We start from the raw sequence: 20927 nt of genomic DNA on the forward strand, positions 1-20927 counted from the left end.
ACCAACAGCATATTTTAATGATATCATATAGAGTGAGGCTAATCTCAATTCTGTGGCTGTCCAAGCAGAGTTGTAAGAGCTGATACGACACACACACCACAGCCTGTTGTATTATAATTGCTTGTTGACTCCTCTGTTTTGGCACTCCTTTCTGTCGCTGGCAAGTCTAACAGTGCTGGGAATTTTAAACTTTCGGTTTTTATTCATAATTTATCATTGAATTATTCATATTCATGAGTTGCTGTATGATTGAGGAAATAAAGTGAGTGTCCATTTTATTGATTTTATGATCCCTGTGTGCTGATCTCTTTCAATATTCATACATCTTCTCACACATTGTTGCATTATTTGAACTGCTCTAGGATTTCAGACCTTCAAATATTAAAAGGCCTGTTGTACTATAAAGTTCTTGCTGGTGCACATTTTTAAACTTCATCTTTAATCTTTTTAATGTTGGTGAGGAAGCTAATGCCCTTTCAGCTACTCGTCTAAGGCAAAATTTGTCTGTTGTTGCTGGTGAGTGCAGTTCTATGTTCTCATGCCAGAGAGCAGCATTGAGTGGGCAGTATAACTTCTGTCTCCTGGTTTATGAAAGTATCGGTCTCAAACTAGTAGCTGTGGCATAGTAATCCTTGTAAATTCCTAAGATACAGAACATCAATTTGTCAAAACTGTGTAATTTGGAAATGGATAGCTTTAATTCTTGGATGAAACTCTCCAATTTACAGCATTTTGCTTTTAATCTTCAAAGAATTTGTGTACTGCCTCTCACAGTCCCGAAATAGAAGCTGCTACCTAATTGGTGGTGATTGGTTATCCGAGTTGTCTAGTATATGGTTCAATCTAACAACACCGACAGCACAGGTCCAATTCCTGTTCTGGCTAAGGTAAACTTTGGACCTGCCTCTTTGCCCTTCCCCTGAGAGTGGAAAGGCAATGGCAAACAAGCACTGAGGGGGGAAAAAAAACTGCCAAGAAAATAGCTCAGGATGAAGCATCAGCAGACAATGAGCCAAGGAACTGCCTTTGGGCAGAGCACACATACCATTCTGTCTGACTGGTGACTGCGTCCAATTAAAAATGCACGATCATTTCAACAAAAATATTATCTCTGGACCAAACATGGTAATGTTTTTTTTTCTGTGAAGCTGAGTGTATAAGGGATGTATAGGATTAGCAACATTGCTGTGGGATGATTGAGCCAGTGATGATTGCCAGTCAGTGTTAGATAGTCTGATTATCAGCAGTATTTATATTGGTTACATTTGCTTTGTATTTCTCCTACAATCACCTGAGATTTCAACCCTTTTCCCATTACACTGACAACAAAAGGAAATTCATGAGTTTGTTTTGCCACTTGTGTTTCTTTGCACATAATTTTGATTACAGTTGAACAATGTTAAGTTTATGAGAATTATTCAAGGAGCTAACTCGATCCTTTGGGTATAACAACATGCATTTTAAAAGCATTTGAGCATTATTGATAAACATTATAATTGTATCTGCTTATCTGTTGTACGAAGCGGATATTTTTCCCTACTATATTAGTTATTCAGCTGGAAGTATATGAATTGTGTGGAGTATAGGTTATGGGAGCCAGAGTTGAGAGTTCTCCAGTCGCTGGTACATAAAAGGCATAGCTTCTGTTGGCCCTGTCCAGGTGCGGTCTATTTAATCTCCTACAGTGTGTGGAAATGATGTTCAAAGTCTCAGTGATCCCATGCCCATGCTAAGATCTGCATGTAGTGACAAGCAAATGCCACGAGGTCCTGAGATTATTTTTGAGACGTGTTATGGTAGACTGCTGATCAAGGCAGTCCATGAGAAAACATTATTTTCTGGTGTGAAAAGCTGTCACCTTTCTCTCATACATTTTCTATCAATTTTCCCAAGACACTCTAACCTACTTAAATCTGGAAGGTTAAACTCATATCGTTCATTACGACTGAAAATTTCCTCATTGAGTGTTGAAAGTTTGAATAAAATGTGTTAAGATGTGTTTGCTCAGCTAGAATATTTTCATCTGCTAAATTCATCCTATGTTATGTAATTTGTTATAGATTTCCAGTGCACCTAAAGTAATTATTCTCTACTTTACAACAGTGACTACACTCCACGAGTACATCATTGGCTGTAAAGCTCTTTGGTACATCCTAAGATGGTGAAAGGTGCTATAGAAATGCAAGTTCTTTGTTCACAAACCATTTTGGTGATGCAGCAATCAATGGCATTTAACGGTCACAAATCAGTTGTATCGTCTCTTAAAAAGTTCAGTATGTTAATGAGGAATTCCCAGCAAGAGTCAGCAGTATATGAATTGCATTGTTATGAGAGTGGGGTAAAATGGAGTTCACAGAAGATAGCTTTAATGTGGAGCCAGCCCCAACACAGGCATAACGAGCCATCTGTTCATTTGAATGTGTGGTACCTTTAAATTTCTTTATGTGCCAACTCATGTGTGCTATTTTAAAGCAGCCTGCCTGGTACCTTACAGGTTGTGGTGTGCCTGTGCAGGTGTTTGTGGCTTACAGGGAGCCTTGGCTGAATGGGTTCCTTCTTTGCTGACTCTTCTATGACTGTGTGGCGTGTTGAACCGAGGTCATTGACTAACCCGAGTAACATAATTGAGAGCGGGTCATGCGGAAAGAAAAAGTGTGAACGCTAAGCATCTGGGTGTAGAATTTCCACTTTGGATGCAATTGGTGCCCAAAGTTGTACCCATCCCGAGAAGTGAATCCCCCCACCCCCGACACTCGGGTTTTCGCTCAAACACAATTCTATATCGCTGAATGCAAAGTCAGTCATGAGCTAGGGTAATCAGCTGGGTTTTGAACGTGATAAAGAATTTTGTATTAAAAAATATTCCATGATATATTAAAGAGTGGTAATTTGGTGCAGTTTGATTAAAACAGCTGAAAATGGGTTTATCGTAAAAAATGAAGCATTTTTAAAAGCAGTGTCAAACCACCATCTGCGAGTTAGCTAATTTTAACTTATTGAAAGCAACTTTTTAAAAATACTCAGAACTGTTTGCTAAATATATTGTGGTGCATTAGTCAGTTTCTTAGTAATCTTAAAAAATTGATATTCAAAAGCTTGTAAACTGTGCCTTTTTGTGACCTTGTGCCCAAAAGAACCAGTTTAATTTTTGGAGCCTCCTCAGAGCCTGCGTCGTGATATTGTATACGTGCCAATGCGGACAATGACATGTACCTTTAAGAAGCTGCAAAGTGACATCACTATGACTGTGTGTAAGGCTGGAAGATAAAAGGTACAGCCTCCATGTTAGATGTTCACCATTGCCTGTGATCTCCACTACAGATGTTCACTATTGTCTGACACTATCAGTAAGACTTCATGTATATACTTTATGGGCAGGATTTTACCGTCAGCGAGCGGGGGCGGGGCCCACTCACCGAATCATAAAATGACGCGTGGTGATGTCGGGCAGAACTCCGTTTAAATTTTCAGGAAGGCGGGGGCGCAGCAAAATCAGCTGTGCGCCCACCGACCTGTCAATGGCCAATTGAGGCCATTGACAGGGTCAATGAAGCAATTAAAGGACCTGCCCGTCCAACCTTAAGGTTGGCGGGCAGGTCAGAAGCCCCGGCGGCAACTAGAAAAAACATGAAACCTCATCTACCGGCGGGATGAGGTTTCGTGTAGGGTTTTAAAAATTTTAATAAATTTGTTTTGGAAATTATGAACATGTCCCAACTCATGTAATGAGGGGACAAACAAAGAACAAAGAAAAGTACAGCACAGGAACAGGCCCTTCGGCCCTCCAAGCCTGCGCCGATCATATTGCCCGTCAACTAAAACATTTTGCATTTCCGGGGTCCATATCCCTCTATTCCCATCCTATTCATGTATTTGTCAAGCTGCCTCTTAAACACCACTATCGTACCTGCTTCCACCACCTCCTCTGGCAGCGAATTCCAGACACTCACTACCCTCTGCTTAAAAAACTTGCCCCGCACATCTCCTCTATAGTTTTCTCCTCTCACCTGAACTCTATGTCCCCTAGTAATTGACTCTTCCACCCTGGGAAAAAGCTTCTGACTATCTACTCTGTCCATGCCACTCATAATTTTGTAAACTTCTATCAAGTCGCCCCTCAATCTCTGTCGCTCTAGTGAGAACAATCCGAGTTTCTCCAACCTCTCCTCATAGCTAATAGCCTCCAGACCAGGCAGCATCCTGGTAAACCTCCTCTGCACCCTCTCCAATGCCTCCATATCCATGTAAGGGAATTTTTTTTTCTATTTTTAATAGTCGAGGCGATCTCCCTGAGGTGCACTTAGCTTCAGGGAGATGAGTGCGCTCTTTCGTGTGCATGCGTGAAAGAGCGCACTCTCGATTTTAGGCATTTCCCCCCCTCCCAGCCTGCACAGGGAGCGCATAGCGCTTCCTTGCGGACGTCACGCTGGGCGGGCCTTAATTGGCCCGCCCACGTAAGATGACGCTGTGCCTCCGATTGGGGGCGCTGATCGGAAGTGCACTTGCGCGCGCCCGCCCAATACCTTCCCCCCCGATGGAGGGAAAAAATCTGCCCTATGAGTCAGGCATTTGTCAAGTAATCAGCCTATCTAACTGTTAGGACCCAGGCTAGATTGAGGCCTGTGCAGAGCTGTATATAGCTGTTGCTAGTAATAAACTTCCTGTAATTGTGTTCGACCAGGATCCACGTCAGCCTCAATACCTTGCTTAGCATTGATAGCACAGAGACAGATACCTTGAGGTCTACTTCGGGACCCTCAATATATATGGCGGCAGCAAACCGTAAGAGACTAGGAGAGCCTGAACATGGGCTCCATTAGCAGAAATTACTGGGAGCGTGGTGAGATTTGTAGAACGGGACAGTTTTCAGCACAATATTTTGTAAATAAAAGATTGCAGAGAAACAACTTGCGCTGAACGTAATTTACACTTAAAATTCCACGATCTTTTGCACAGCTTACGCTGAGTTGGGGTGAATCCTGCTGATCAAATCAGTCCCACTGAGTGAAAAGTCTATCTGAGTAAAAGTGCTTTGAGGAGGGCATGGAAGAGATTTACTAGAATGGTTGTATGTGAGGGCACACCTAGATAAACTGGGGTTGCTCCTTTTTAGAGCAGAGGAGGTGAAGAGATTTGATAGTTATGTTTAAAATCAAGAGGGGTTCAGATGAGTAAATAAAGAGAAACCGTCTCCAATGGCTGGAGAGTCAATAACCAGTGGGCACAGATTTAAGGTGATTGGCAAAGGAATCAGGGGCAACATGAGGAAAAACTATTTAATGCAACAAGTGGTTAGGAATTGGAATTGCTGGGTACATACGAAGGTATGAACTAAGAGCAGGAGGTTTGTTCCCTTGAGCCTGCTCTGCCATTCAAGAAGGTCATGACTGGTCTGATTGTGGCCTCAAGGCCACTGACTTGCCTACTCCCAATAACCTTTGACTCCCTTGTTAGTCAGGAATCTATCTTTCTCTGCCTTAAATATATTCAGTGACCCTGCCTCTGCCTCTCTCTGGGGAAGAGAGTTCAAAGGCTGATGACACTGTGAAAGAAAAATATTCTCATCGCCATCTTAAATAGGAGACCCCTTATTTTTAAAGAGTGGCCCCTAGTTCTGGTCTCTCCCGCAAGGGGAGACATCCTTTCAGCATCCACTCTGTCAAGTCCCCTCAGGATCTTATGGGCAGAATTTTTCATCCTGCAGGCGCGAGTGTGCCCAACCCGAACAGGAGTAAAATAGTGCGCGGCGAGGTCAGGCAAGCGTCCCGATCTCATCGCGTACCCGCGTGATATTTCGCTCGGTAGACGCACACGGGTGCCGGAGCGGTGCCCGTCATTAATTAGCAGGCCACTCCAGGCCCTTAACAGTCCAATTGACTGTGATTTTAACCTCCCCGTCTGATTTTCTGCTCGTGGCACAGGCAGCCGGCCACCCAACATTTTCACAAACTTCATCCCAGGGTGGGATAAAAAGGGTCAGCAGCATTGCCAGTGTGAGTAGTGAGGAGTTTGGGAGATAGTTTGCAGCTGGTTGCTTATTGGTACTTGGCAACTTCATCTCTGTTCGGGGCTTCATTCTTAGCATTTCCAGGCCTCGTTTCAGGACTCATTGCTGTCTGCCAGGCCCCCGGAGGATTCAGACCGTGTGGACACTTCCAGGTATCAGACAGCATTTTTTCACCCTGATAATGGGGATTGTGGTCTCGGCTGGAGGCACCTCCTCTGAGGAGGAAGAGAGGGGCAGAAGGGAGAGGAGGCCGGGTGTCCCAATGCAGCTTCCAAGGGAGGGACCTGTGGAAGGAGAGGCGAAGGCACAAGGGGCACAGGGCCAGCAGGTAGCCCAAGGCAGAAGGGGCCGCAGAGGACACCACTATCCTGCTGCCAGGGTTTACAGGCAGCGATGCAGCTACCCCAAAATGTCTGAGGTGCAATGCCGAAGGAGGCTCCATTTACGCTGGAGCTGCAAGCCCTCACACAGGCACTGGCCTCAGGTGGTCAGTGTCAGTGTGGGAGATGGATGAGACACCCACTATCCCAGTTAGGTGCCTGTTCATCAGTGGTGTGCAGGGAGGTCCACAGCAACTCACATTGGTGCACGAGCTCTGCAGACTCCTCTCAGGGTACTGTAGATCATGGCAGCAGCTCATCCACCCTCCACCAGTGACTGTAGCATCTGATGAGGCTGTGATGAGGCTTGGGAGATGCCAGCCTTGGCAATGGCCGCTCCCTCCCAGGCAGGGCCAGCACAGGCTCCACTGGCCAGAGGACAACCACCAAGGTCATCAAGGCCAACTGGACAGCAGAGTCAGCAGCTGTCTCCAATGCCGGTGCCAGCGAGGGGGGAGCAAAAGTAAGTTAAAGGCACCAGGAGTGCAAGAGGGAGCTGCCAGGGTACCTTGCACAGACTTGCAGAATCTGCATTCTGTGGTCACACACTATCTGCACGTTCATGGATTGGAAACCCTTCCTGTTGACGAAGGCACCCGGCTGACCCGCTGGCGCCTTGATGGCCACATGTGTACAGTCGATGGCACCCTGGACACAGGGGGATCCAGCAATTGCTGCAAAGCCTCTGGCTCGCTCAGCCTGGCTGGCATCGTCCGTACGGTAAAGAATAAAAGCCAGTACCTGCCTGAACAGAGCTTCTGTCACCAGCTTCACGCAGCTGTGGACAGCTGATTGGGAGACTCCAGACAGATTCCCCACTGAACCTTGGAAAGAGCCGGAGGCATAGACGTTGCAGGCCACTGTGACCTTCAGAGCCACTGGCATTGGGTGTCCACCCACACAGTCAGAGCTGATCTCCGGCCCAATCATCTGGTAAATGATGCTCGGTGGTTCTCCGGTGTCAGGGGTGGCCCTTCGGGGTCTGCAGATCAGACACCTGCTGGCGAACCTAAAAGGGAGAAGAAGGACATGTCATTAGTTAAAGTCTTCACACTGTTACTGTGCATGCCAGGCACCCTGGTGAGACAATGGAGATCTGCATCACGGTGCCCTCATCTTTCAATGATCAATGGGGACTCCAGGTTTGAGGCTCCCATCAATGAAGAGACTACACTAGAATGGTTGCACAATCCAAAACTCTCACCTCTGTGCACTGAACTCTTACCTTCGTCTGGCATCCCCACCTCTCCACACCTGGTTGCATGGGGAGCATGCCGGCTCACGAGCTCCAGGGCATCTTGCTCGAACTGGGAGAGCAGCAGGAGGTTGGGCAGGCCTCCGCCTGTATGTGCCCTCTCTGCTTGGTTATGACTAGCCTTCTCCTGAAACGACAGAGGAGCATTAATTAGTCCACCCTCTATCTGCAGCACCATTGCAGCCTGGCCAACCCCAGCTGAGGGGCACCTTGCAGGGCACATCCAAGTTGTGGCCCTTGAGCTGCAAGGCACTCAATCAAACCAACCAGGGCTCACCCCCTTAGCCAGCTCCAGCGTCATTGACAGTTGGCATTCAGACTCTAGCGCCCCTGAGGTCCACAGGGGGACAGCCAGGCCTTAACACAACTGCACACTGGTCTATGCCAACATGGTGCTCACCCTTCCTGAGTGCAGCAGGTCATTGAAGCACTTACGGCACTGCACCCATGTGCGCCGCACCACGTCATGGCTGCTCACCAGGGCTGCCATCTCCTCCCATGCCCTCTTGGTGTGGTGCGCTGGACTCCTCCTCCCATCTCTGGGGGCAAGGTGTGCCTCCAGGCAGCCACCTCCTCCAGGCTTGGCTGACAGGCCCCCAACCCGGCTTGGCCCTTCCCGGCCAGTGCGGAGCCGTGTTTGACACTGGGCGGGCCTTAATTGGACCGCCAGTAGGCGGCGGTTGGTTTTGCGGCTGCTCCCGGGCCCGCCTGGCGAGGGGAATATCCTATCCCGTATGTATCAATAAGATTACCTTTCAACCTTTTAAGCTCCAATGGATATAGGCCCAACCTGTCCAACCTGTCCTCATAAGATAACCCCGCCATGCAACCACCCCCCCACCCCCCCCCATCCCAGGTATCAGTTGAGTGAACCTTCTCTGAACTGCTTCCAATTAATTATGTCCTTTCTTAAATAAGGAGACCAAAACTGTACACAGTACTCTAGGTGTGGTCTCACCAATGCCCTGTGGCAAAAACTGTACCAAAAACATCCTCACCTTTATATTCCATTCCCCTTGCAATAAACAACATTCCATTTGCCTTCCTAATCACTTGCTGCACCTGCATGCTGACTTTTTGTGATTCATGTACCAGGACACCCAGATCCCTCTGCAATTTCTCTCCATTTAGATAATATACAGAGCCTATAGGAGCTTCAAAAAGCAATTGGATAAATACTTGAAGGAGACAAAATGCAGGGTCTAACACAGAATCACAGAATAGTTACAGTGTAGAAGGAGGCCATTCAGCCCATCGTGTCTGCACTGGCTCTCTGAGCATTTTGACTTAGTGCCAATCTCCTGCATTTTCCCTGTAACCCTGCACATTGTTTCTACTTAAATAATCATCCAATGCCCTCTTGAATGCCTAAATTGAACCTGCCTCTACCACACTTCCAGGCAGCGCATTCCAAAACCTAACTACTCACTGTGTGAAAAGTTTTTTTCTCACCTCACATTTGCTTCTTTTGGAAAACACTTTAAAACTGTGCCCTCTGGTTCTCGATCCATTTACGAGCAGGAACAGCTTCTCCCCATCTACTCTGTCCAGATATACATCGGGGGATGTATATCGGGGGCATTTCCCCCATATGGGGGAAAGAGAGGGAGTGGAACTAATAGGGTTGCTCTTATGAAGAGCTAATGCAGACTTAATGGGCCGCATGGCCTCCTTATGCACGATATTGATCTTGGGTCCTGTTTGTGCTTTCTGTCTTGTTCGGTGCACTCTTGTGGTTAAAATCCCTCTCAGTGGGCTACCAATGAGATATGAAATATCATTTCCCTGTAAATTAGAAAGGTCCTCACTTTACCTTCCTGTATCTGCAATATATTTTGTGGACATAACAGTTATGTTACTGCTGCTTGCCTGGTCTACCACTACCTTCCTCATAATGTTCCAGGAAGCAGTTGTAAAATAAGTAGAGGGGGGAAATCCACTTGGGACCTATGTGCCACGTGCACCTGAAAGCTAGTTTCAGTAATGGTGACCATGAAACTATTATCGATTGTTGTAAAAACCCATCTGGTCCACTAATGTCCTTAAGGGAGGGGAATCTGTTATCTTTACCCGGTCTGGCCTACATGCGACTCCAGATCCACAGTAATGCAATTGATTCTTAACTGCCCTCTGAAATGCCCTAGCAAGCCATTCAGTTCAAGGGCACTTGGGGATGGGCAACAAATACTGGTCTTGATAGCAACTCCCACACCGCATGAAAGAATTTTTTAAAAAGTGCAAATATTTTTTTCCTGTCACACTTCCCTGTACTTGTTATAAGTGTAAAGCTTCCTGGCCACACTTTCCCTGCACTTCCTGTAAGTGTAAAGCTCACTTCCTGTCACACTTTCTAACACCTTGACTATAAAAACAGCGTAAACCTCCGCCTCACTGTAAGCTGTGCCACAGGAGGTCCGTCGCCTACCAAACTATACTCCAAGGTTAACACCGTAGAATAAAAGGCCTACTTTGCAGTGTTTAGTCAGAAAATCTAAATTGTGCACCAGAAAAACCAAGATCAAAGAGTTTGTGGAGATGCATAACCATTTAATTACCACGTGGACCTTTCAATTGGAGAGAAGTGGCTTGAGGATGTTACACTTACTCCCTGATGTATATATTGAATCCTATTATATTAAATCCTAGGGAGGAAGAGACCAATTATGATAAGCAGGACAAGAGAAGGGCGACTATCTGATAGCATTTTGTGCTTAAAATGAAACTTGAGTGTTTGTTTAGCAAAAATCCCCGGAGAAAAGGCATTTTTTGTGAACTGGTACAAATTAAATTTTGTTTGGTGCCAGTTTATACTTGTTACTGAAGGATTCCAAAATAATTTTTTAAAAATGCAATTCAATTGGAGATCACTGGAGTTCTAATTGTGACTGATAAATTGCTCTCGTTTTGTGGAAGCCCAAAATAATTGTTTGTCACTTTCATAACCCAGTGACTTTCTTATATCATAAAAGCATAATTATTGTATGTAAACACTTGACCAATAATCTTGCTCCTGCTTTTTAAATGCAACAATGCCCCATCACTCCCTGTGCCCGCTGAACTGCCCTAGCTCCTGGTATGTCAGAGACTTGATTTTAAAATTCCCACCCTTGTTTTCAAATTGCTCTGTCACTTGCCCCTCTCCATCTCTGTAACCTGCTCCAGTACGCTCTGGTCTGGTATCTCTGCACCCCTCCAGTTCTGACATCTTTACATTGCAACAGAGAATACACTTCAAAAAAGGGTTCTGTGAAGCACTTAGGGATATCTGAGTGCTATATAAATGGAAGTTATTTCTTTATCGTACATTCTCAATTTTCATGAACTCACAATTAGCGGCTGTGCTTTAGGTTGCAGCAAGCTCTGGAATTCCCTCCCTAAACTTTTCTGCCCCGCTACCTCTCTCTCGTTGATGATGCTCCTTAAAAAGCAGCTCTTTGACCGAGCAATTGTTTACCTGCCCTAACATCTCCTTACATGAATTAGTGTCCAATTTTGTTTGTTATTGCTCCTGTGAAACATCTTGTGATATTTTACTACACTAAAGGCTCTATATAAATGCAAATTATTACAGTGGTTCTTGTCACAAAAATGAAGACCTTAGGCTAAAATTGAGTATGACATTGCTTTCTTTAATTCTGTGTCATTACATAAATAGTTAGAATCACCCCCGCTCGCAGGCAGGGTTTTACCCTCTATTATGACACAGCCGATGGTAAAGGCTGAGTTGCTCAAATCCCAGAGGGAAATTTGAAACAACTGTCACAACCCATTTTTGCAATTTGTATGTTTCGAGATGCAGGCATTGAATTCAGTAGTAATAAGACCACCAAGTCTCAAGAGGTTTTTTATAAAACTAAATTAAACATTTATTAATACAAAAATATTTGTAAGCACATACATATGTCTACAAAATTACTACTATAATAACTACAAAAATCCCTTAATTAATGTGACTCTCAGTTACATCCCCGTTAAGGCCACAGTAAAACTTCGATTTGAAGAGACACCTGGCAGAGCTTACCCTGGACAGTCACATTCAAAATGAGTTTCTTTCAACTCTGGGCCCTTGTAAACAGACATTAGGTTTACAGGCTTGAGGCTTCTCACACTTGATGGATCTTAAAATGCCTCTGCCTTACACACAATCTCCTTTCTCCTTTATACACATCTTTCCCTTTGAATGTAAATTTTCCATTGTATCACGAGGCTTTTAACTTTACCTCTTCTAACAATAACCTGCTTTGATTCCACCAATTTTATTAGTAAGCTGAAAAAACACATTGCTTTGCGTCTTCTAGCTATGTGAAAGATTTCATTCATTCTTTTGATTGCTTTATTTAAAATTGCAAATTGCTCCCTTGACACCCTTATTCTAAACTTCCCCAAGTTTAATTAATTACCATTTCAAACCTACTTCTTTCTATACATCAAAGCACCCAGTAAAGCTGCCTTTAATCCAATTAAGACACACACACACACACACATACACTGCTAAACTCTATTTTAAAAAATAATTTCCAGTAACGTTATAGACATTAATCTTTTCATGACACCTCATCGGGTGGGCTTGGCGAGGGCGAGCAGGAGTGGTCGGGAAGCCGACCACTGCCCGCAATCGGGACCCGACCACGATTTCATGCTGGTGGGCTACATAAGGCCCGCCCAGTATGAAACGCGTGCTGCAGCGCTCAGTGCTGCCTGTATTGGGCGGGGGTGGGGGGGGAAAAGGAGGATGAGCAGGCAACTTGCTGCATGCGTGCGGGTGCATGAGTTGCCTCAGGGAGATGAAGATTTTGAAAAATAAAAAAGAATTTATAAATGTTAAAAACATGCCCTCTCATGTGACTCGGTCACATGAGCAGGGACATGTTAGAAATGAGTTTGTAATTTTTAAATTATTTTTTTAATGATGGAACGAAACCCCATCCTGCCCGTGGATGAGGTTTCGCAAAAAATCTAAAGGCCGCTTGGCTTTTACGCCTGCCCGTCAACCGAAAGGTCGGACGGGCAGCGAAAAATTGAATTCAATTACATCTTTAATGGCCTCATTATAACTGTCGGTGGGCGTGTTGCTGACTCCAGCGCGCGCGCCCGCCGACCGAAATAACGCGCGAGTGCGCCATGACATCGGGACGCTCGCCTGACGACGTCGTCGTGCGTCATTTTGCGTTCGTTCAGGTCGGGCGTGCGCCCACTCGCCCGACGAGCGAAAAATTCTGGCCGCAGAATTCTCTCAGCGTCCCAGCTTATCCTGAGCGTCTGTAACATGTTTTAGTCCGTTTGTCTGCACCGTGTCATCAGCAAAAGTCAAGCCCTTCGACTACACGAGAGCAAAATACTGCAGACGCTGGAAACCTGAAATAAAATTGTTATAAAGTGCCGGAAAAACACAAGCGAGTCTGGCAGCAGCTGTGGAGAGGGGAAAAAAGAGTTAACATTTCGGGTCACGGAACTTTCATTAGAACCGCCCAGTCTTTCAATACGTGGATGAACATCATTTGGGATTTGTTCAAATATATGTTTGATTAGTAACTTTACTTTAACCGCAAACATAGAACCAGCCCTTTCAAACATCAGCTTACAGCTCAGAGATTCATTTACATTCCCTGTGACATTATCATCCCAGTGAAGGTTAAGAGGAGGTTTGATAGAGATGTTCAAAATCGTGAATGGTTTTAATCAAATAGGCAAGGAGAACTGTTTCCAGTGGCAGATGGGCCGGTAAACAGAGCAGACAGAATTAAGGTGATAAGAACTAGAGGCCACAGGTGGAAAATATTTTAAAATATTCATCATAAGGTCAGAAGTGGGGATGTTCGCTGATGATTGCACAATGTTCCGCACCATTCGCAACTCCTCAGATACTGAAGCAGTCCATGTCCAAATGCAGCAAGATCTGGACAATATCCAGGCTTGGGCTGACAAGTGGCAAGTAACATTCGCACCACACAAGTGTCAGGCAATGACCATCTCCAACAAGAGAGAATCCAACCATCGCCCCTTGACATTCAATGGCATTACCATTGCTGAATCTCCCACTATCAACATCCTGGGGTGTCCCTCGAATGATGTTTTGATGGGAGTGGGGGCGAGGGCTTGCACAGGCTTAATGAGTAACAACCACAATGAAACCACACCAGACCTGATTAACATGAAAGTGTAGTCTATTTCTAAAAGTGTATGGGGAGAATTTGGGGAGCGGGCGCATAGCCGATCGCCGCCATTTTGTGTGGGCAGGCCAATTAAGGCCTGCCCAGCGTAATGCGCACACGGAAGCGCTTAGCACTACCTGTGCGGGCGGGGAGGGGTGGGGGGGGGGGAGGAGGGAGAGTTGGGGACTGCGCTCTTTCACGCATGCGCAGAGCTGCCTCAGGGAGATTACTTTGATTATGAAAAGTTGAATAAAAGAATAAAAAAAATTTCAGACATGTCCCCTCATGTGACAGTGCCACATGAGCTGGGACTTGTCAATGAATTTTAATAAAATTTTTTATTAAAGTTATAAACCCTTCATGAAACTTCATCCCGCCCGTGGACGAGGTTCCATGAAAAATGCGAAGGCCGCCCGGGCTCTTCGCCTGCCCTGCCAACCTTAAGTACCTCAATTAGTTTAATAATGGTCTTAATAGGCCGTTGAACTGAAGATCGGAATGACGCGTGGTGACGTCGGGATGCACACCTGATGTCATGGTGCGTCATTTTACATGACAGACTGGGCCCGCCCACACACGTCGAACGGAAGATTCAGGCCTATGAATATTGAACAATGATAGGTCACCCATGCAACCACATGTGACATCAGAATTTCTTAATTTTGCATACCCTGCCTCTGCATCTAGATGCTTCTCTGACCTCTGCAGCAAGGGTGGAGGAGGCCTGCTGATCACTATGCCCTGTTGTCCTTGATGACTTTGGTGGGTCTCCTCTGTGTCCTCGAGGCCTGGAGGGCCCCGGCTCACTTTGGCTCTCCTGTTCGAGTGCAGCTGCACCCTCTGGGCTCAGAGGTGGCCGAGGCCGATGGGGTCACAGGCTGAGAGGATTCTGAAGGGCTGCACACCCTCTGAGAGTCCTGACCGAAGACCCCAGGAGTGTCTGCCTGTCGGTCCTCTACCCTTTGGGTGCCTGAGGACCCCTGTCTGACTCCTCGAGGAGAAGGTGCACCTGGATGGAGGTCGAGGTGCCCTGTCACACTCTCGCAAAGCCACTGCAAAACCTCGCCCATGGATACTGCGATGGAATGTGGGTCTGCGCGCATCTCTGTTTGAAACCAGTTGTTCTACTGGACAAGGGTCTCCATGGCGTGCACCGCTTCCCCATGGAGACCTCAGTGCAGGCAAATGTCAGTACCTCTTCATCAGAGAGCAGGCTCCTCCGCCCCATGACCACATCTCCAGAACCTCCACCTGATACTCCTCCATCTCCTGCTGCATGTCAAGTATCCTTAGGAGCCAGAGGCTCATCACCTGACTCGGACTTTGAAGGGGCCTCATCCCCCGCAGTCCTCCGAGTGCCAGTGAGCTTGGCTGACCCTGCCCCCTCCTGCGGAAACGTGCCCGTGCGGAGACCACCAGAATGTGAAACCCTGCCTGAACTAACTTTTGAGCCCACGGAGGTGCATGTGTCTCCATCCTCCCTCAGCCGACGAATCAGTGTTCCTGCATGTTGAACATCACTTGGAGGGAGCACTGAGGGTGGCAATGGCACAGAATGTACTGTGGGTGGGAGACTTCAATGTCCATCACCAATAGTGGCTCAGTAGCACCACTACTGACCCAGTTGGCCGAGTCCTAAATGATATAGCTGCTAGACTGGGTCTGCAACAGGTGGTGAGGGAACCAACAAAGAGGGGAAAACATACTAGACCTCATCCTCACCAACCTGCCTGCCACAGACACATCTGTCCATGACAGTATTGGTAGGAGCGACCACCGCACAGTTGTTGTGGAGACAAAGTCCCTTCACATTGAGGATACCCTCCATTGTGTTGTGTGGCACTACCACCATCAAACAGATCTAGCAACTCAAGACTGGGCATCCTTGAGACATTGTGGGCCATCAGCAGCAACAGAATTGCACTCGAACACAATCTGTAACCTCATGGCTTGGCATATCCCCCACTCTACCATTACCACCAAGCCAGGGATCAACCCTGGTTCAATGATGAGTGCAGGAGTGCAGGCCAGGAGCAACACCAGGTATGCCTAAAAATGAGGTGTCAACCTGGTGAAGCTATAACACAGGACAACTTGCATGCCAAACAGCATAAGCAGTAAGTGATAGGCAGAGCTAAGCGTTCCCACAACCAATGGATCAGATCAAAGCTCTGCAGTCTTGCCACACCAGTCGTGATTGGTGGTGGACAATTAAATAACTCATTTAGAGGAGGCTCCACAAATATCCCCATCCTCAATGATGGGGGAGCCCAGCACATCAGTGCAAAAGATAAGGCTGAGGCATTTGCTACAATCTTCAGCCCAGAAATGCAGATGATCCATCTCAGCCTCCTCTGGAGGTCCCCAGCATCACAGATGCCAGTCTTCAGCCAATTCTATTCATTCCATGTGATATTAAGAAATGGCTGAAGACACTGGATACTGCAAAGACTATATGCCCTGACAATATTCCGGCAATAGGACTAAAGACTTGTGCTCCAGAACTTGCCGTGCCCCTAGCCAAGCTGTTCCTGTACAGCTACAGCACTGGCATCTACCTGGCTATGTGGAAAATTACCCAGGTATATCCTGTACATAACAAGCAGGACAAATCCAATCCGGCCAATTACCGCCCCATCTGTCTACTCCCGATCACCAGTATAGTAATGGAAGGGGTCATCAACAGTGCTATCATGCAACACTTGCTTAGCAATAACCTGCTCGCTGATGCCCAGTTTGGGTTCCGCCAGGGCCACTCAGCTCCTGACCTCATTGCAGCCTTGGTTCAAACATGGACAAAAGAGCTGAACTCCCAGGGTCAGTTAAGAGTGACTGCCCTTGATCAAGGCCGCATTTGGCCGAGTGTGGCAACAAGGAGCCCTAACAAAACTGCAGTCAATGAGGATCAGGTGGAAAACTCTCCACTGGTTGGACTCATACCTAGCACAAAGGAAGATGGTTATGGTTGTTGGAGGTCAGTCATCTCAGCTCTAGGACATCACTGCAGGAGTTCCTCAGAGTAGTGTCCTCGACCCAACCATCTTCAGCTGCTTCATCAATGACCTTCCTTCCATCATAAGGTCAGAAGTGAGGATGTTCACTGATGATTGCACAATGTTCACGACTCCTCAGATACTGAAGCAGTCCATGTCCAAGTGCAGGAAGACCTGGACAATATCCATACTTGGGCTGACTAGTGGCAAATCACATTCGCGCCACACAAGTGCTAGGCAATGACCATCTCCAACAAGAGGGAATCCAACCATAGCCCCTCGACGTTCAATGGCATTACTATCACTGAATCCCCCACTTTCAACATCCTGGGTATTACCATTAACCATGGACTAGCCATATAAAAATTGCGACTACAAGAGCTCATCAGGGGCTTGGAATCCTGTGGCGAGTAACTCACCTCCTGACTCCCCAAAGCCTGTCCACCATCTACAAGGCACAAGTCAGGAGTGTGATAGAATACTGCCCACTTGCCTGGATGAGTGCAGCTCCCACAACACTCAAGAAGCTTGACACCATCCAGGACAAAGCAGCCCATTTGGTTGGCATCACATCCACAAACATTCACTCCCTCCACCACCAACGCACAGTAGCAGCGTGTACCATCTACAAGTTGCACTGCAGGGACTCACCAAGGATCCTCAGACAACACCTTCCAAAACCACAACCACTACCATCTAAAAGGACAAGGGCAGCAGAATCATGGGAACACCACCACCTGGAAGTTCCCCTCCAAGCTGCTCACCACCCTGACTTGGAAATATATCTCCATTATTTCACTGTTGTTGGGTCAAAATCCTGGAACTCCTTTCCTAACAGCACTGTGGGTGTGCCTACACCACATGGACTGCAGCGGTTCAAGAAGGCAACTCACCATCACCTTCTCAAGGGCAATTAGGGATGGGCAATAAATGCTGCCCTAGCCAGTGAAGCCTACATCCCTTGAATGAATTAATAAAAAATTAGAGATATGAATGCGTGGCTCAAAGACTGGTGTGGCAGAAGTGGTTGCAGTTCCTGGGGAAAGTGTGGACTGTACCATTGGGATGGTCTACACTTGAACCAGGCTGGGATGAGTACTCTTCTGAATCGCCTAACTAGGGAAGTAGAGAGGGCTTTAAAGTAAACAGCGGGGACACAGGGTGAAGGATCAAGCTTGGGTAGATGTGGCAAACCAAAGGGTAGATTCAAGGCAGGTGACCATAAAAGTAATATGGGAAATGAGGGTCATAGAATAGCAAGAAGCGACAGAGAGATAAAACCTAAGAATACTCCAATAGTCAGGGCTAGATGTTATAAAGATAACAGAAAGACAAAACTAAAGTCTCTGCATTCATAACAAAGTAAATCAATTGATAGCACACATTGATGTAAATAAATATGATCTGATAGGCAATACTGAGACGTAGCTGCAGGATAACAAGGACTGGGCCCTGAATATTGAGGGGTATATGATATTCAAGAAGAATAGGAAGCTAGGTAAAGGTAGACAGGCAGCACTGTTGATCAAGGATGGCATTGGTATAATAGTTAGAGGTGACCTTGGTTCAGGAGATGCAGAATTAGTTTGGGTGGAGATAAAGAATAGTTGGGGAAAGAAGTCACTAGTGGGAGTGGTCTACAGGCCCCCTAACAGTAACCACGATGTAGAACAAAGTATTCATGAAGAAATATTTGAAGCTTGTGATAAAGGGATAGCAATAAAAATGGGTGATTTTAATCTACACATAAACTGGAAAAATGAGACAGGCAGTAGTAGCCTGGATGAGGAATTTGTAGAATGTTTTCGAGATAGTTTTTTTTAAGAACAGCACGTTCTGGAACCAACCAGAGAGCAGGTTATATTAGACTTGGTATTGTGTAATGTGACAAGATTAATTAATGACCTCAGAGTGAAGGCACCCTGAGTAGCAGTGACCACAATATGATTGAATTTTACATCCGGTTTGAAAGGGAGAAGATTGGGTCTAAGACTAGTATTTTAAACTTAAATAACGGCATCTATGTGGGCATGAAAATTGAGCTAGCTGAAGTGAACTGGGACACTAGGCTACAGGATAGATCAATAGAGAAGCAGTGGCAGACTTAAAATAGTCAGAATGAGTACGTTCCTACCATAAAGAAATCTCTAAAGGGAGGACTCACCATCCGTGGTTAACTAAGGAAGTTAAGGAAAGCATCAAATTTAAGGCAAAAACATATATATGTGGAAAGATGACTGGCAGATCAGATGATTGGTCAGAATATAAAGAATGGGCAGAGAATGACTAAAAGGTTAATCAGGAGAATGAAATTAGAGTATGAGAGGAAGCTAGTGACAAATGTGAAAATGGATAGCAAAAGTTTCTACAAGCGTTTAAAAAGGAAAAGAATAAGTAAAGTGAATGTTAGTGCTCTAGAGAGCGACAATAGAGAGTTAATAGTAGATAATAGGGAAATGGCAGATGAAATGAACAAATGTTTTGCTTCTGTCTTCATTATAGAGGATTCAAAAAACATTCCAGTAATAACTCAGGAGGTGGAAGGGAGAGGGGAACTTGGTGAAATTACAATCACCAGGGAAGCAGTACTGAGCAAACTGATGGAGCTGTGGCCTGACAAGTCTCTAGGTCCTGATAGATTTCATCCTAAGGTCTCATAAGAGATAGCTAATGAAGTAGTAGCTGCTTTGGTGTTAATTTTCCAAAATTTGCTAGATTCTGGAAAGGTTCCATCAGACTGGAAAAAAGCAAATATAACCCCTCTATTCAAGAGGGGAGGGAAGCAGAAAATAGGAAACTATAGGCCAGTTAGCTTGATGTCTGTTGTGGGGAAGGTGTTAGAATTGATCATTAAAGAGCTTATAGCTGGGCACTTAGAAAAACTCAAGGTAATCGGGAAGAGTTAGCATGGTTTTATGAAAGAGAAATCATGCTTGACCAATTTATTGGAGTTCTTTGAGGAAGTAACATGTGCTGTGGTTAAAAGGGAGCCTGTACTTAGATTTCCAGAAGGCATTTGATAAAGTGGCACATCAAAGGTTATCTTGGAAATTAAAAGCTCAGGTTGCAGGGGTTAACAAATTAGCCTGGATAGACGATTGGCTGGCTGGCAGAAAGCAGAGTATGCATAAATGGGTCTTTTTCTGATTAGCAAGATGTGATGAGTGTAGTCCTGCAGGCGTCTTTGGAGTTCTTTGAGGATTCAAGGGGCCTCACTTTTTTCAATTTATATCAATGACTTAGATGAGGGGAGTTAAGGCATGATAGCTAAATTTGCACAAAGATAGTTAGGAAAGCATGTTGTGAAGAGGACATCAGGAAGTTTTAGATGGGTATAGATTGGCTGTGTGAGTAGGCAAAAATCTGGCAGATGGAATATAATGTGGGAAAATGTGAAGTTGTTCACTTTGGCAGGAAGAATAAAAAGGCATGGAATTACATAAATAGAGATTTCCAAGGTGTAGAGGGATCTAGGTGTTCTTGTGCATGAGTCACAAAAAGTTAATATGCAGGTACAGCAAGTAATTAAGAAGCCTAATGGAATGCTAACCTTTACTATGAGAGGAATTGAACATAAAAGCAAGGATATTATGCTTCAGTTATTTAGGGCTTTGGTCAGACAACATCTTGAACAGTGTGTGCAGTTTTGGTCTCCTTATTTAAGGAAGGATCTAAATGTGTTGGAGGCGGTTCAGAGGAGGTTTTACTAGATTGATACCTGGAATGAGTGGGTTGTCTTATGAGGATATGTTGGACAAGCTGGGCTTGTTTCCACAGGAGTTTAGACGAGCGAGGGGTGACTTGATTGAAGTATGTAAGATCCAGAACGGGTGTTGACAAGGTGGGTGTGGAAAGGATGTTTCCTCTTGTGGGTGAGTCCAGAACTAGGGGGCACTGTTTTAAAATTAGGGGTTGCCCTTTTAGGACAGAGATGAGGAGAAATTGTTTCTCTCAGAGGGTTGTACGACTTTGGAATTCTCTGCTTCAGAAGGCAGTAGAGGCGGGGACATTGAATATTTTTAAGGAGCGGTAGATCGATTCTTGTTAGAGAAGGGAATCAAAGGCTATCGGGATCATTGGGAATGTGGAATTCAAAACACAAACAGATCAGCTATGATCTTATTGAATGGCGGAGCAGGC

Source organism: Cetorhinus maximus, chromosome 17 (assembly GCF_964194155.1).
Source record: "Cetorhinus maximus chromosome 17, sCetMax3.hap1.1, whole genome shotgun sequence".
Taxonomy (NCBI): domain Eukaryota; kingdom Metazoa; phylum Chordata; class Chondrichthyes; order Lamniformes; family Cetorhinidae; genus Cetorhinus; species Cetorhinus maximus.